We start from the raw sequence: 17,716 nt of genomic DNA, 5'->3' as shown, positions 1-17,716 counted from the left end.
ATCATGAACAAGGAAATATAAAATAACAACTTTATTATTGCCTCTAGGGCATATTTCCTTCACCTTTCCCTCCCGCACCGATCTGCGCCGCTCTAGAGTGTTAGCGCCCGCATTCATGCCCGACCAGAGCGGACGCGACCGTTCACTAGCACCGACACTGAAGCGGCACACCGGTCGAGAGAGCGTCTCTCGTGCCGCTTTCCGTTGCAGGCGGGTGCCGTGCATTCAAATGACACGATGGCCGCCTGTCCGTCCGTCTCCCACCCATATTGATGGCACACGGTTGCTGAGGCATCTTCTCCGGCGCCACCTGTCCATCCCTCTGCCGCCCACCATTGCTATATAAACCGCTATCCCGGCCATAGCCACAGTCATCCATCTCCGATCCCTCTCCGTGCCATTCTCACCATGGAATCTTCCCCTGCCAAAGCTCTCTGGGACAGGCTGACGTCGGACCAGGAGAAGGAGATGGCCGCCATTGCTGTCGGCTGGCAGCCAGAGGACGACGACATCCAAATGGAGGATGCTGCCGACGACGAACCAGTGGCACCCTCTTCCTCCTCCACACCACCCTCGCCAGTGCATTGCACCATGACCATCGGCGAGGCCCGTGCCCATTACATGGACATGGTGCGGGAGGAGCTGTTCTGGGAGCCGCAGGCCGACGCCGCCTGCAACAACCACGTCCTGCAGTAACACATGCAGGCGGAGGAGGAGCTCGCTGCCGGCAGGGCTGTCGCGCCAGACAATGGACCCCGCGGAGCAGGAGGCGCTGCTCGAGTCCTACCGCACCGACCGCGAGATCCGCCTCGCTCGCTGGCGGTAACGTCAGCGGGTGGCGGAGGTGGTGGCCGCATACAAGGAGAGTGACGACGCGGGCGAGGCAGTGTTCGACGAGACCGAGGAGGAGTAGGAGGAGGACATCGCCGAGTCCGCGCCCTGCCGCGACGACCACGAAGCCAGCACGTCTGAGGGCGCCGCGGAGAGCAAGAAAGAGTAGTGCATGGTAGGTCGCGGCCGCTCGTGTCCCAGGAAGGCCACCACTCCTCCCCTCCCGTCGACGCCAAGATTGGTGGGTTCAACATCGTCGGCCGATTAGTCGCTTGGTGGCGATGTGGAGGCGGACAACTTCACCTCCTGGGCCTCGGGGGCGGAGCTGGAGAGCGCCGAGGCGGAACTGTAGATGGTGAGGTTTCAGTTCTTGGGGCTCATCGGCGGACACAGATAACGGGCGCCGGCGACCATTTAGATTAGGTAATAACTATACCCGCAGAGTCGGACTAGCACCGCTTTGATGTAAATGTAGTGAAATCCGTCATGTTTCTATGAAATCCGGATGTGTTTACATGAAATCAGCTCGTTTTGATCAAATTTCGTCCAGTTAGTTCGAGTTGTAGTCAAAATATATGCGGCTACGGTTGGATGGCGGCCTTCCGCATCCGTGTCCGTGGACTGGCCCACTATCTGCGGACGGATGCGGGAGGAAACCATGACGTGTTAGTCTAGCATATTAGTTGGCGTGTAGATTAGTACGGCCTAGAGTATTAGTGGGTGTGTTAGTCTAGCAGATTAATCGAGGTCGATCCCAAAAGCTCGTTTCAGTTTGAATTTAAAGACGCTTTCTATGGATTTCTCTATTGTGTCAATCGCATAGGTCAGAATGCGTTTTCTACGTCTCTTCCTTGTGTCTCTTTTCTTTTCTTTTTTAGTTTTTCTTCCTGTGTGTGACACTTTTTTTGTGTGTTGGTGTGTGGGTGTGTTCACGCGTGAGCATGCTGAGAGAGATGACACCACAATATAAGATGCAATTTATTATTAATATGTTGAGAGACGATTAACATGAATATATACATGCAAATTATTTGTAATCTGAGTGCAAATAACACCATATTTGTGCACATTTTGTCCTTATTTGTTCCGTTTATCATTATCTTTCTTCTTAAAGGGTCCAGTGCCACTAATTAAATCTTTCTTAGAAATTCATTGATTTTGTTTTAGTTTATATTTTATTTTCTTTCCCTTTTAAGGGTAATATCAATGTCCTAATTCCTTTTTAGGAAATTTCTTATTTGCAAAATTCCTCTATTACATGTTTATTCTTGCAAATTATTTAATAGTGTAATTTTGTGTAAATCGTGTGTTCATTAGTTTCTTTCTTCTTAAAGGGTAATACCAATACCACTAATTTATTTTTTCTCAGAAAACTTCATTATTTTGATTTTGTTTTAGTTTTTGTTTCATTTCATTTCTTATTTAAGAAAAATATATTTAATATCACTTATTCGTTCTTCCATAGAAAACTTCATTATTTGATTTAGTTTTCTTTTATTTTGAAGGGTAATACCAATGTCACTAATTCATTCTTTCTTAAGAACTTTAGTATCTTATACTTTGTTTCATTTATTTTTATTTTTGTGGTAATACTAATGTCACTAATTAATTCCTTCTTAGAAACTTTTATTTTTAAGAAATTCCACTATTTTATACTTATTCTTGCATATTATAGAAAAAGCAACTTTTATGTAAATTGTGTGCTAAATTTGCAATTATTTGTTTTATTTTCTTAATTTTCTTTTTTGTGTAAAAAATCCACTATTATGTAATTATTTTAGCATATTAAAAAGTGTAATTTTGTGTATAATGTGTGCAAATATTATTCATTATTTGTTTTAATTTATTTTTTCATATTTCTATCTTTGAAGGGTAATACAAATGCGAATAAGTTAGTCTTTCTTAGAAATCTTCCATTTTCTTTATTTTTATTTCCATATATAAGTATACAAGTTAAGAAGATAATGCTTTCTAATTGCAAAGAGGAGTCCACAGACAACTTCGTTGGCATATATGCAAATATAAACTAAGGAAACATAGATTTTTGGAGCTGGAACTAATTTACGACCTTAAAGGGAGAACTCATTACACCAAAACTTGGAAGCAATGAGAAACTCCAATAAAAGCGAAAGCTCACTTTGATGAAAATCTTAAATTTACAACATTGCATTCATTGTAGCTTGTTCACATTAAAAGATATGATACGCCCTGTGCATATACAACAGGCTCTCTTCTTCTACATAGATATGCCAATAATTCTTATACGCACCTATGACCTAGATGGACAACAAGTAAACAAACACCCTGGTTATGGGTTTGACAAAAATATCTTACACACTACTTTGTACTTTCTCTCAAAAAAATGAATATAGTATATATTTAAGCAGTTCGGGACTAAATAAGAAGCATGGTACATTGAAAAGATTCTCAACCATCCTGCAATAGAAAAATATTACTATCATCATCCAAGCATTTGAAAGCTCAAGAGTGTGCTACTAATACAATTAAATATATCTTATGGATGCAAGAAACTCTTTACTTTTAATACCTACACATAATTGGAAGTCCATAAGTAACTGAGTTAATCTTTAGATGAGGTCCAAAAAAAATTATGTTCACTTTAGAATAACCGAGACAAAAGTTCAGGTGAGAAGTCTCATATCACAACACAACATAATATTGGCACAAATATCTTTTATGGGTCGTCGGAGCAGGAGCGACTTGGTTTCGGCCACATCCAAATGGTACGTCTATCCTCACATCTGGAGCAGACTAAAAAGAACAGTGAACAATTTCACCATCAAGAATGGGACTCGGTAGCTACAAAGAGTTATTTGATTCTACACAAAGTAGTACAGTGCTGCAACCCACAAAATTAACTCTTACCAGTTCAGATTTGTTATTTGTATAATGTAATCAAGACTAAAGCTGATAACAGTTCTAACAGTTCCAGGTCACACAAATTCACTAAGCATTACATAAGTTTGTTTCGTGTGACAAACTCTTATGATCTCAACTGCATGCCATATCTTAATTTCCTATGTCATTCACTGCAAATTTTAGAACGTTGTTACAAAATTTCATGATGTGGATGCTATCTATAAGTCCATGAGCAGTGTGAATAAGAGGTTTTGCACATACCATTTGGATGTGGGCGAGGTCCCGGAGTGCCCACCTAAACTTGGGATTATTCTGAAGTTCTCACCTGAACTTTGGTCTCAGTTAGAACCCAATGGTCATTAAAACCACATTAAGAAAATGTTAGGACACACAAAAGGAAGAAATCATCTTAATTAGCAAAGAACGTCCAAACTAAACATGGATAACATGAGGTACAATTTTAACAATATTGGTAAATTTACCCTAAGAATCAGGGCAGAGCACAAGTCACAGGCTGCATCCATCAGTATAATGAGCACTTTGTCTGTACTGCAACTACTACTCTGCAATTGCCGTTCTTGGCATGGGACTTGAAGCATTGTCAAGAACAAGTCAAGAATTCGGCTAAGATTGTTTGCTTCAACTGAAAAGTTGAAGGGCATCATGTTAGATCTTGCCCATTGAAGAAGAAGCCCATTAGTGACAAGCAACAAGGGAAGCGGCCACAAGTTCACTCTCATGCTCAACCTCAAGTTGAAGAAAGGCCTCTTCCCAAGAAGACTCAATCTAATGCTTCTCAAGTTGAGAAATCAAGTGATAAGAAAGTGAAGAGTAGACGTTGCTACCTATGTCGTCAGAAAGGTCACGTCACTTCTTCATGCATGAATGGTACCTTATCCAACCCTATTCTAATTGATGATATCTATTCTCTTGGAAAGGATAAGGTTGGCAATGTGTTTGCCAAATTTGTTGGTACTCAAAGTGGTGTCAAGAAAAGAACCATTTGGGTAGCCAAGCCTATTGTGACCTACCTCTTAGGACCCAACTTGGTTGGGGACCAACTAGCTCAAAATTGAACAATAGGTGTTTTTGGAGGGCATTGGAGACTTGGCTACATTATGAAGAGTTAAGGGGACTTCATCATTCTTATTGTCTCAAGCCAAGTCAATTGGATTATCAAGTTTCTATCGTATATCCAATGTGCCTCCTTGCGGTAACTTGTACTTAAACTGTTTACATTGAAAGTTACTTGCCCCTTTGCATGTTTTGGTTTTGTTCCTTGCATGTGTTTGTATATGTTGTGCCTCCAATTTTCTTATCTTGAGAAATCAAGTATGTGTATGTTGGTTTGCACATCATGTATGTGTGTGTCGTGCGTTGAGCCTTTGTGCATCTTGTTTGTATCTTTGTTGGATCTTGAGAGAGATTAATGGAACATCCCACTTTGGGGGAGTGACGTGCTTTGTGCACCTCACAATCCTATAAATTTGTGTACATGAGGAATACCATCTAGTATTGATATTACAAGATTATCTAGTCTCTTTGTGGTATGCCTTCTCACGAGAAATTCAAATTCTAAATAGTCCATTAATTATCTCTTGTTGGATCCTCTTTTTGCATCTTGTAAGTTTTCATTGGTATCACATTATGGGGGAGTAATATGCTTTGTGTATATTGCAAGCCTACAAAATGTGCACATTTGAGATATTGTCACCTAGAGTTGATATTGTAGATTATCTTGTTCCTAGGTGGCATGTTAGCTCTACAAGTTGCAAGTTGCCTATGTGTTTGGTGTGAAGATGATGTCGGATATCCTTGCTATCTACCACCGGAAATTATTTCCAAATACTTCTTGTCTTTTGACAATTGGTACTCATTTATGTGTGGTAGAAATTATTGATCATCTTCACGGTGGAGTTTGCTTCTTATTGCCTTATCTCTTGCCAAGGAATGTATCAACTCCCTTTGTCTTCCATACCACTTGTGGATCTTGTTAATTTCTTGATCTTGTCTAGTGTTTTCTAGATATAGTGAAGGTGGTGATCCCACCTTGTGCATTTTGTATTCAAATGCAAATTTCCTATAACGCACTACTCTTGGGGGAGCTATCCTATTTTCTAACAAACACTCATCTTCCTTATCAAGTGTGTGTTGGTGGAGGTCAAGCCGTTTTCTTTTTGGTACTTTGTGCCAGCATGAAGCTTTATAGAGAGCTTGGTTTGTTTGGAACCATCCTCTCTTTTGGGAGTTTGATATCTTTTATTTAGTTTGTATCAATGGATATCTCATTCCTCCATGTATCTTTTATTGATATCCTCCAAGTGATTATTTGTTCATTAATATTTGGTATCTTTTCTTCACTTGGTAGTTCTTTGTCAATTGGTATTGGTTCTTGAAAGTCTTGAGCATGCATATTAACTTCATGTAGTTTCTTTGGCATGCTTTATTTCTTTGACCCAATATATAAGGCAAACTCCACCAAGTCTGAAATTGGATGAGATGTGCATGAAATTCATTTTCATATCTATATTCACATATTTATGTGGAGTTTGTCCTTTGTATTGTTGGTTCTATAACTCTTTGGTCCCAATGAGTTTGGGTACCATTTTGTTTGTGTTGTTGTTCTAGGAACAATTGGAGATGCATTGGATGCTCGGCTCACTCACAAGGAAGGTGGTGTCACCATGTGCTTATTGTACTCAAGCTAGGATGCTCAATGAACTACTATCTACTACCTTCAATTGGCTTCTTCTACATCCTTTCAATGATATCTCGGTAACAAATATCTATTCATGCATTCTTTTCTTGCATTCAACCTTGTGTAGGTTGCATCTTGGCATGATATTCATTCCATCTTGTGATACTTGTTTCCTTTTTCAAAGCATCTCAATGATCTCTTGTTGCTAGTTGTGATGTATTTGTTGTTCGTGTGGTTCGGCTTCATTTATATACAATAAGACCATATCTACCCATGTGCTATGCTTTCAAGCAAATATCTTATTGATATATTTATGACTTCCCTGTGGATATCTTGTGTGTACATCCTTCTTTGTGGATTGACATCATCGTGATCTTCATCTACCTAGAATCTTATACACTTGAGAGAAGTTGCATATCTAGTTGATATCCCTTTCTTCCACGTCCACCATTTCTTTCTCATATTTATTTTCCTTGTGGCTCCGTGAAAGCTTTTTCCTTGAGTGCTTGTCTTATCTTGTTGCTTCTTGATGCACTCTTGTGTGGTGAAGATCATTTTCCTCATGCTTGTCTTGACGAGGCTTTTGCCATCCTTTTGGTATCCCTCGTCTTGATGAGGATTTCCTTTTTTATCTTCACCATGGGTTGTCACAAGCTTGGTTGTTATTTCACTTTTTATTAAGCTTGTGTATCCTTTTGCTTGTTGTGTGTGTGTGGGGGGGGGGGGGGGAGGACATGTCTTGCACCTTGTATCTAATTTATCCAAGACTATGTTGATGCTTAATTCTCATCCTTATATTAGTCTTTTCAAGTGCTTTGCCATGACTCGCACGCTCATCTTGGTTGAGCCTATTTTTAAGTTGCCTCTTTTACATGTTGCTCAACCATGTGTTTGTTTCAAGTGCTAGGCTTTGTTTCATATATGCTCACTTGCACTTGTTGTGAGTTTCTATTGATTTTGGGGGAGTGACGATCCTATTTTGTGCCCATTGTATTCAAATACAAATATTCTTATTTGTGCACAAATCATGGGGAGCTTCTCTAGTTTCTTTAGAACACTCCTATGCTCATATCATAATATCTTTTATTCATGTGGCTCATAGGATATTTTGTCTAGTTGGTTCAATTGGTATATTTTGTTTGCTTGCTTCAATTGGTATCCTTTGATTGCCTGATTGCTTGTGTCTCTCTTTGATTTATCTTTGTGGCATATCTTTCTTTAGCAATCTTTGTGCCTCAATATAGTTTGTCTTCCTCCAAGTATTTAACTTTGGATATGTGTATGGAATTCCACTCTCTTGTTGAGAAATACACAATTTATGGAGGAACACAATTTATATTGGCCTTCTAAGCTTTTCATCCATTTTGGCAATCGATGCCAATGGGGGAGAAGTTTCAGAGAGTTTTGTGGAGAACTTTACAGAGTTATTTCTTCTTGCTTTGGTTTTGTTCCTAAGCATTTGCATCTCTTACACATGCATCATTGGTTGTTGCATTTCATGTTGATGCATAATTCCTTATATAAACTCTCTTGAAAGCGATTGTCATCAGTTACCAAAACAGGGGAGATTGAAATGACATGTTGTGCCCCCATGTGTGGTTTTGGTAATTGATGACATTCTCTATGGACTAATGGTTACATTGAGTTAGATTTAAAGGATTTGTCCATAGGCGTTTCTTGAAGTCCATGTGTTGGTTTCAAGGAGTTTATGAGTTGACCAAGGTGCTATTAAGGAATTATCCAAAGATTGGTCATGTGAGTGTTGAGCTTATTGCAAGCATGTCTTGAAGAAGAAGATGTGTGATCATTCATGTTTACCTTCCAGAGATCATCCAAATGAAGAGAGTTGGAAAGTTTCTGGGTTGATCAAGACTAAGTCAAGAGTGAATCAAGTTGATCAACACGCAAAGCGTACAAGATGTACCGAGAGGGATCAAGTGATCCGATGGTATGAGGAAGATCTCATACAACCCATGGAGGATAACATCAAGTGGTGATCGTCATCAAGATTGGGGTGTGCAAGTTCAAGTGGAGCATCACGAAGAGATCATCCTTGAAGCTTGCCGTCCATTGTAGTGGCAATGGACTTTTGAAGATGTGCCGAGGAGTGGCTCACCCATAGTGGAATATGGGGGAGCAATCATCTAGTCTTCTTTGAGCCAATGCAATTAAGAAATGTGGTCCAACTTGAGGGAGTCAAGACCGTCATCATCTAGATCAAGTGGACTATGTGCAAGGCAAAGGTTTGTCCTTGATAGGTTTTCTATTTTACCAGTCTCATGGTGTTAGTTGGAAGACCGGATTATAGGATTGATAGCCGTCCTATCAAGGGGGGCTCTCGAGTGAGTAGCTTGATCGTATTGTTCGGTGAGAGCTCCAACCATTGCATTCTTGGAATCATCATATTTCGTGGTTCTTGTTTGGATTTTCTCTTTGTGAGGTTTTAGAGCATGTGGTTATCTTCATGACATGCTCTAGTTCACCGAAAACTGGTTTCATATGCATCTTCTTTTGTGTTTTTGATGTTGGAGTTTTTGCCTGTCTTATTTGAGAAAGGGTTCTCACCATTTTATTTTGGATATTTTCTCAATTGCTATTTCTTGCTCTCTATCAAGATTGCGTTTGCTCTTGTCAATAGCTTTCCAACAAACTTGATTTCGTCGAATTCGGAGCTCGTATGTGAAAGTTATGGCTGTTTTGATCTTACCTGTTTTACTTAGACCGGTTGTACCGCTTCTTACACCAGTTGTACTGGCTGACCGGTACTACCGGTGTTTGGGGCTGTTTACCGCTCCAGAGTTAGTCCAATGGTTGTGCCGGCCATGTACCGCTCCACCACCCGACTAGTTTCTGTTTTGGAGAGGTTCTTGGGCGGTTGTTGGCCGATTTTACCGGTTAGTTCATTTTTAACCGGTACTATCGGTGCCACGGGCGGTTGTACCTCTTAGTGCTTTTCCTACATGTAGCTTTTATCTCTTCTTTGACCGGTTGTACCGGTACTTACACCGGTTGTATCGGTGCTACTGTTTTCTGCACATAAGGGGCAGATTCATGGGGACCTATAAAAGGGGATCTTCTTCCCCATTGGAGCCTATCCTTTGAGCTCATGTTCTTCCCCCACTATTGACCTTCTTCGAGATGGCTATATCTCAATCCCTCCATGGTTTCTTGCTAGTTTTTGGGGAAAATAGAGAGGAGATCTAGATCCACATTTCCACCAATCACTTTCTCCTCTATGTGAGTGGAACCCCTTGGGTGTAGATCTTGGAGTTCTTGGTCTTCTCCTTCTTGTTCTTCCTCTCACTTTCCTCCCTAGCATTAGTTGCTTTGGTGGGATTTGGGAGAGAAGGACTTGGGCACTCCGTGTGCCCTTGCCACTGCATTTGGTGCATCGGTTTGAGTTCTCCACGGTGATACGTGGAAGTTACAAGTTGAGAAGCTTATTAATTACTCTTGGGGTTCTTGGTACCCTTGAGCTTGTTCCTCTTGGTGCTTGGGCGCCCTAGACGGTTGGTGGTGTTCGGAGCTTAATCATTGTGGTGTAAAGCTTCGAACAAGTGTCGGGGTCTTCAATTAGGTTGTGGAGATCACGCCGAGCAATTTGACGGGTTCCGGTGACCGCCCCCAAGGGTTGCCAAAGTGTACGGGTTCGGTGACCGCCCCCAAGGGTTGCCATTTGTACGGGTTTGGTGACCGCCCTCAAGGGTCCCTTAGTGGAATCACAACATCTTGCATTGTGCGAGGGCGTGAGGAGATTACGGTGGCCCTAGTGGCTTCTTGGAGAGCATTGTGCCTCCACACCGCTCCAAACGGAGATTAGCATCTGCAAGGGTGTGAACTTCAGGATACATCGTCGTCTCCGCGTGCCTCGGTTATCTCTTACCCGAGCCCTTTACTTATGCACTTTACTTTGTGATAGCCATATTGTTTCATGTCATATATCCATAAGTTGTTGGTGCACATAGGTGAGCCTAGTTGTTGTAGGTTTTGTGCTTGATAAATTAACTGGTAGGTTTATTCTGCATTTGTTCAAGCCTAAACCGTAATTATTTTAAAGCGCCTATTCACCCCCCTCTAGGCGACATCCATGATCTTTCAGAATGCAAAACTAAAAAAATAGATAGGTAACCCAAAAACAATAGAGCAATGACCTTATATTAGCGGATATGCAACATACCCCGCATGAAGATGGAGGTTATAATAGTAGTGATTGTAAAATAATGATCTGCATCTTGAGTTGTTCATTATGCCATTCACACCATAACATTAAGAATCTTAGAACTGCTTCTGAGGTCCACGATACATATACCTTTGAGCAAATTAGGAAGATAATTATGTAGACAAAAGCAGGAAGGGGTTCCAAGCTCGCCATGGTGGTCGTTGGGTTGGTCTGTAGATGAGGCGTGGAGAGCACTACCACCAAATTGAGTGCATCAATGCTTTGGAATTGATGACCTTCCCACTTCACGATGAAGCACATCGCTAGTTCGAACTCCCTGGTCGCCGCCATAAGGGCCATGAAAACTTCCCGCGCTGCCTGCTCTATATGCCCCTTAAGTTGATGCCGCCGGCCATTGCCTTGCCGTGGAGAGTGAGAGATGAGTCGGGTAGCGTGGTGGTGGGTTAGTGGCGCTGCAGAGGAGGCTAAGCAAGAATCTTTGCGAACGCCGAGCCGAGTTGAACAAGCGCCGCACGGAACGGATCCCCGGCGCTAGCACCATAGACCGGTAGAGGCGAGGCTCAGCGATTGGCACAACGGCGCAGAGGGGAGGGCGCGGGGAGGAGCGAAGGTGGACGGGGAACTGGGTGTGGCGCGGCATCAAAGTGGAGGCGGGCGCGGTGGCGGAGGCGGCAACACTGTGGAAGGCGGATGCAGAAGGGGATTTGGGATTCAGGGAGCGGCTAGTGGATAGGCTGAAAAAAGGGAAGAGAACCGACGTGTGGTCAAACCGACTAAAGCCCATATCCACTTACAGGTGGGCCCACGAGCGCGGCTAGAAGCCTTGATCAACCACAACGTTGTAATTCTTGGGAGCTTAGAAACTGTAGAGATGGGGATAGTTTCATTTTATTGTTTTTCTTTACTTTTCTTTTAGTATATAAGTATAGGGCGATAGAAGGCTATAGAAAGGATAAGTTTCTATGTTCTATTATGTTACACATAGTTGCATAATATTATTTTCCTTTTTATTTTTTGGTTATTTAATTTAGTTTTCATATAAGGGGAGAAAAAGGGTGGAAGAACAGGCCAGCTAGGCCTTTGGATCCAGATCGAATCGTGGAGATCTATCTGATTGAACACCGAAATTTTTTAGACATCTCACATGTGGTGGCGGACATAAAAATAAAATAGAGGGCGTGGCCTTGAAAATCAGCTAATTTTTACATAGGAAAAAATTTTATTTTCCAAAATTCCGGGCACACCCGCTAGGCAGGCCACTGCTAACACGTAGTCGCCCCTTTTTTCATTGTCTTTCCTCTTTGAGGTAATATCAATGCTCTTAATTCGTTTCTCCTTAAAAAGATTTTTTTAGTTTTGTTTTACTTTTAGTGTTAATTTTGCTCCATCCCACAGCCAAAAGGTTGATGATGAGAACGTCATGTCTGTGGTGCATGTTCTGCACGCATGTGGACATGTTTACGTGCGTGTGTTGTCTGCATGTGTGGCTCTTGCGTCACGGCCTACCAGCTTTTTAATTTGCACTAGCAAGCAGAAGGCGCGGTGGCACGCTGCGCCCTTCGTGAAGCAGGTGTACGTGGCTGCATAGTTTTTTTTATGAAAAAAAATGATGATAGTGGGTAAGCGAGATGGCAGTTGCAAGCTAATTTAAAATAGATAAATACCGAAAGATATCAAAAAACACATGGTTACAAACGCTTAGCTATATATCTTAAACGATCCAGTCAAAAATGTTCCTAACAAAATAGTCACAGTTTGAAAATTCTCTGGTACAACCAAAAGTTGTACAAAATGAAGCTTCCTTCGAACCAAACAAAAAATGCTCTAGTCTCTACTTCTAATGGAGTAGTTGGTAGTCTCACTTTCAGGTTTTTTTTCGTCCCACTTACCATGGTTTTTTTTGGTACCTCCTCCCACCTTCACTGGTTTTTTCGTCCCTTCCCCCCACTTCATCGGTTTATTTTTGCTTCACCTTCTCACACACCGAAAAAAATTGAACGGATCAGAACTTTCCATACTAACACAAATTATTTAGTAATGTCTTTATGTAAAAGAATCAATCACAATCAATTTCTAAAGATCAAATCTAAATTAATTAATCTTCATAACGTTTGTTTCCTTCCGAATCAGGTCCATAACTTTCCTTCCTTGTTTGGGCAGAAACTGTTTGGTAGCAGAGATTAGGAAGCTTCCTATGAGCGTAGTAATAGGAAGTATTCTTTTTCTTGATGATTCGTTTCCATGCATGATGATAGTAAATTAGGCCAACATTCACCACTATTTATCAACGTCGTCAATCGTGTCCATTCCTACCAGTTTTAAGGGAATCCACTCGCTACGTCTTTTTTAAGGGGATCCGCTCGCTACATCGTCGTGGCACGTTATTTTCACAAGCAATTCCCCTAAAAAAACACAGCGTCCTACCTCGACTTCCCTACCTGGACGCCGCCGCCGCCACCCACCGATCTCGCCGCCTCCCGGCGATCCCCTCCTCCCTCCCGCAGCTCGAATGACCCACTATTTTGGCCACGAGTACCGCCTGCCTCTTTGCCCATGCGTCGCCCCTCCTCTTCACCATAGCCACGAGCACCATCCGAGGCGGAGCCGCGGCGCCTCCACAGATGCGGCGGAGACACCATATCCAGTGGAGACGGCGGTGTAAATCTTCTCCCACTCTGCTCCTTCCCCTGGTTACCGGCCTGCTCCACCTCCCCTCTGCTTCGTGTGGATCTGCTCATGTGCAGCAGTAAACTTTATTTAGGTAGAACTATTCTTCTAGGCCTTTTTTTGTTACTTACAAATTAACTTTTTGAGCCAATGCTTACGGCATGAAGTATTACCTAGAGTTCCTTAATCAATCTGCTTGTCCATCGTTTCATTTGGTTCAATTACTATCAGCAAGAACGCATTGTGAAACCGTTAGCTTATGAATGTGTGCTCTTCCTGCAATAATAACATTTGCAATGTAAGGGCCGAGGCACACCCATGCATCAGGATGATGTGCACCACGTGGGAAGTAATACTAATATGGCCTAAGTGGATAATGAAATATCCAAAGATACACTTGACTGGATCAATTTTTTCTCTGGAATTGTTCCTCATGATGCGCAGATGTAGATGCTATATTTTTAAAATTTCAAATCACCTATGCATGCCAATGTGATTCTTATCCTTTTCATTAGACAGTGTGTTCCCATCAATCCATCCATGCACCGAACCGATTTTTTTTACTCTGTTGAGGTTGCAATTACGAACGAGTAGCATATGTATGCACTGAACTACTTGCATAAGACAGTGAAATACTTCTTACTCGCGTGAGTGGAATTTTGGAATAGAGAAAGAACATACAACAGAGATCACGTAAAACAAGTTTGATAGGTCCGTTGCATCGCACGGGCATTTTTGCTATATGTACTAACAGGTTCTATTTATTTCCTTTGATCGGTCAACACTCCTATGTCCTACGTAGGTAAGAAGGAAAGAAAACCTAACGGTACAGCCGGGCAAAACAGTCAACGGCGAGCTTCATCGCCGCGTACGCGTCGTAGTACCTGGCCATCACCGGCTGGGGCATCGAGGACTTAATGCTGGTGAAGAAGGCGTGGGTATTGGTAGAGCTCCAAGAAGCTGCCCTTCGTGCTGCCCGTTGTCTTCAGCATCGGTCCCCGGGTGACCACCCTGGAACTCGGCGACGCTACCAAGGCGACACGGTCCGGGTTGGTTCGGTCCCTCATCGAGCCACCATTTGGACCGGCCAACCACCACCGACGTCAACGTGCTGGGGCAGCAGCGAGGTGGGCTGCGTGTGCGGGTGCTGTGGCGAGGTAGTGGACATGCGGGAGCGCCAGCGATGAGGCCGGTGATGTGCCGCGGAAAGTGCACGGCTGTTAGCCATGAACCTTCCGTAGCAGCTTTCTTCACGAGCCCATGTTTTTTTATGTTCGGGCCTTGCCATAATTAGCGGATTAACCATGAAAAAAAACATGACGTTCGGTTTGTTGTCAAATGGTGCTGTGATTTTCGGATCAAGCCATGTTTCTCTTGTACTTCCTATTTCCTGTTCGACTGAATAGAAGTGCAGAAAGTGAACACACCAACACGACTGAAAGCAGTCATATTCAGTTATAGAGGTATACATTTATACAAGATATACACAGGCAGGTGCGGCCAGTAACCCAACTAAGTCCTGAGCTGACCTTGCTAATCCTTTACTCGCGATAAAGACACAGACGATAAGGAAAGGTTGTTACGGAGAGAGCAATGGGAGAGAGAGAATCACGTGGCGGAAGGTGGACCTGAACATATGCTTCAACAAAGAAAACGACAGCGTAGGATCATGGTGCGTGATTATAGGCAGAGGCTATTAAATCTCACGTGGAAATCACGGCTGAGCGATTCTCGCACGATCGGAAGTTCACATCCAATCGACCGTTTCCCCAGTTGATGGCTTGCATGTGAGCTGTGCTAAAACGGTCGCTGCCATGGTAGCGAAACCCATAGCTAGAATGCTGCCAGCGCCAAGTTGAGAACTTGAGATCGTCAGTGGTGCATGCACGACAGGGGCGGCGAGAGGCTATGGTTGATGGGGAGGAGAGAAAAGAAGGAGAGGGGAAGCTTGGGGACATGGTAGTTTACCCGGGGGCTGCCGGTCGGCACGCTAAGAACGAATGGCGGTGATAGTGACATTTTTTCTCAGTCATCTTGGTCGGACCGGTTGAACACCAGACTGGATCGGACCGACAATTTTCTAGGCCTATTTTAGCAGACCAGATCGTCCATTTTCTCTAACAAGCCAGGACCAAGCGTGTCAAACACCGATTGAGCCATGAGCGGTACGTCCAACCCTGCCCACCGTCGAAGCGAAGCTCCTACTCCACGTGAAGTTGATCGCGCTGTTGCACTCGTACGGTAGGAGCCACGGGCACGACATGGTGAAGGGCTAAAGGGCTGATCGAGGGTGAGACCCGGATGCTGGTGGCGCAGCTGACCATGGACGAGATCTTCACCTGCACCAAAAAGTTCAAGCAGGAGGTGTTCAGCAACGTGCAGAAGGAGCTGGACCAATTCGGCCTCTTCATCTACAATGCCACCGTGAAGCAGCTGGTGGACGTGCCGGGGCATGAGTACTTCTCCTACCTCAGCGAGAAGACACAACATGAGGCAGCGAGCAGGGCCAAGGTGGATGTTTGTGGAGCGGGATGGCCTCACGTGCCAGAACGCCGCCAAGGTGGACGCCGAGAACAAGGTGCTCTCTGTGCGGCAGCAGGGCGAGGCGCTCAAGGAGAAGGCCAAGGTCAAGGCGGAGGTGTGGGTGTTTGAAAACAGTAGGAAGGCCGACAACGCCGCCTCAATGACCGACCTTGCCATGAAGGATTGAAGGGGAAGGCTGGGACTAGCGGGCCAAGGTCGCCGAGGTTGAGGCCACCAAGGCTGTCGCCATCCGCAATGCCGAGCTGCAGATGGAGGTTAAGACGAAGAACGTGCTCTGCCAAACTGACAAGCTCAAGGTTGAGCAGCTCAGCAAGTCCACAGTACACTACGACACACAGGTTGGTTATGCAATAAGCATGTATAAAAATATAGTACTAGGGACAAGAGAAAATCATACTTATTGACCTCAGCATTTTATATTTTGTAGGTTCAAGAATCGAACACGCTTCTTCTACAGCTGGCAGAAGGCGGCGGGATACGACATTGTATAAGGAGATGAAGGCGGCGGTGAGGTGAAGCGGCCTAGCAGAAACACATGCATGTCTCGATATGGGAGGAAAGGGAGGGAGATAAGGTGAGGGTTAGCGGTGCAACATGCCACACGAGGAAAGGGGTGAAGAGATGACATTGAGGAGGGAAATGAGCTTGGTCCATGGCATGGGTCAGAGTAGAGGAAGGTTGATCCATGGTTTGGCCAAAGGGGTGATGAGCGAGGGAGAAGTAGAAGCCCCCCTCGCATATCTTGGTGTGTGAGCAAGTCTGTCGAGGTGGAAGAAGCCTGTCATTTCATGACGGCGTCGGTGACCTTGGCGTGATGTTGTTCGTCGGTTTGTGGGCGGATCAGGCAACCGTCCGGTCTCTCGACCCCCCCCCCTCACTAATTTTGGTGAGAAGAGGGGAGGGATGAAAGGGTGGAGGGGTGGGATATGAGGTCGCCGATTCTGTTGGTTGTGGGGGCGAGGGCGGAGAGAGGAGAGTGAGCGACGCCGGTGAAGTCTATGTATCTAGAGAGGGAGGGGAACAAGAGAGTGAGTGGTGCGGAGAGGGAGTGGATAGAGTGCGGTCGTGCGGGAGAGGACACCAAGTCGTATAGGAGGGGTATAATGGGAATATCAAAAAAATAAAGCTTTATTTATACCTGTACACTATATATTTAGAATAGCATAAAATATTTTCTCAATAAATTACTTAAAAATATCCAAGAAATTAGAAATGACCGACTATCATTGTATAAAGGGGAAATCCGTTCTTTGCTCGTGAAGAAATGTAACATAGTTTTTTATGGGCAATATACCACATACCCTAAATAGTAGATATTTTCATGAGAATAACCATCAACATGTGATTTAGAGGTGAGCCTAAAATTATTAAAATTGGGATGCCACTCAATCTACTAGAAACTGCTCATTTCTAGCATTTGTCCATAGAATATATATTTTCCATACCATCATCATAAAAAAATTATTCTAATCTTTGTTTATATTAGAATACCTTTGTAGGTCATAAAAACTGATGGATTTGATTGTGCTTCGGAGATGTCAACTGACAAAGACCCTGATGTAACGATGATGAAGGGGGCTAAGAATTCAACGAGTTTTACACAACCAAAAGAGGTGCATGCAAATAATTGTTCTTCTTTGTATGTATGTTGCACATGATATAATACTCAAAAGGTATATTTCTACATATATTTAATTTGGTAGAATATGAGAGATGAAGATGGATTATGTCGGGGTTAAAAAAACATTCAGAGGGTTTTTGGGGCGACGTCATTGGAAGGGGACAAAAATTCACCATGTTTTATACAACAAAAAGATGTGCAAGTGATGATATCCCACAACAACGACGCACTCAAAATAAAGCAAACCGGCTGGAATTACGATAAATGTTTATGGCAACATTTATTCCCAACTGGT

The 17,716-nt window shown here is 43.4% G+C and overlaps 1 pseudogene; it reads left to right on the top strand.

Annotated features, from left to right (window-relative positions):
• The first annotated feature begins 748 nt into the window (after positions 1–748).
• Positions 749–16,299, top strand: LOC123139382 (flotillin-like protein 2; annotated as a pseudogene).
• The last annotated feature ends 1,417 nt before the right edge of the window (positions 16,300–17,716 follow it).

This window comes from Triticum aestivum, chromosome 6B, assembly GCF_018294505.1.
Source record: "Triticum aestivum cultivar Chinese Spring chromosome 6B, IWGSC CS RefSeq v2.1, whole genome shotgun sequence".
NCBI classification, from domain to species: Eukaryota; Viridiplantae; Streptophyta; class Magnoliopsida; order Poales; family Poaceae; genus Triticum; species Triticum aestivum.
The sequence above is the reverse complement of the archived record's forward strand: the minus strand, read 5'-3'. Positions and strand labels throughout refer to the sequence as shown.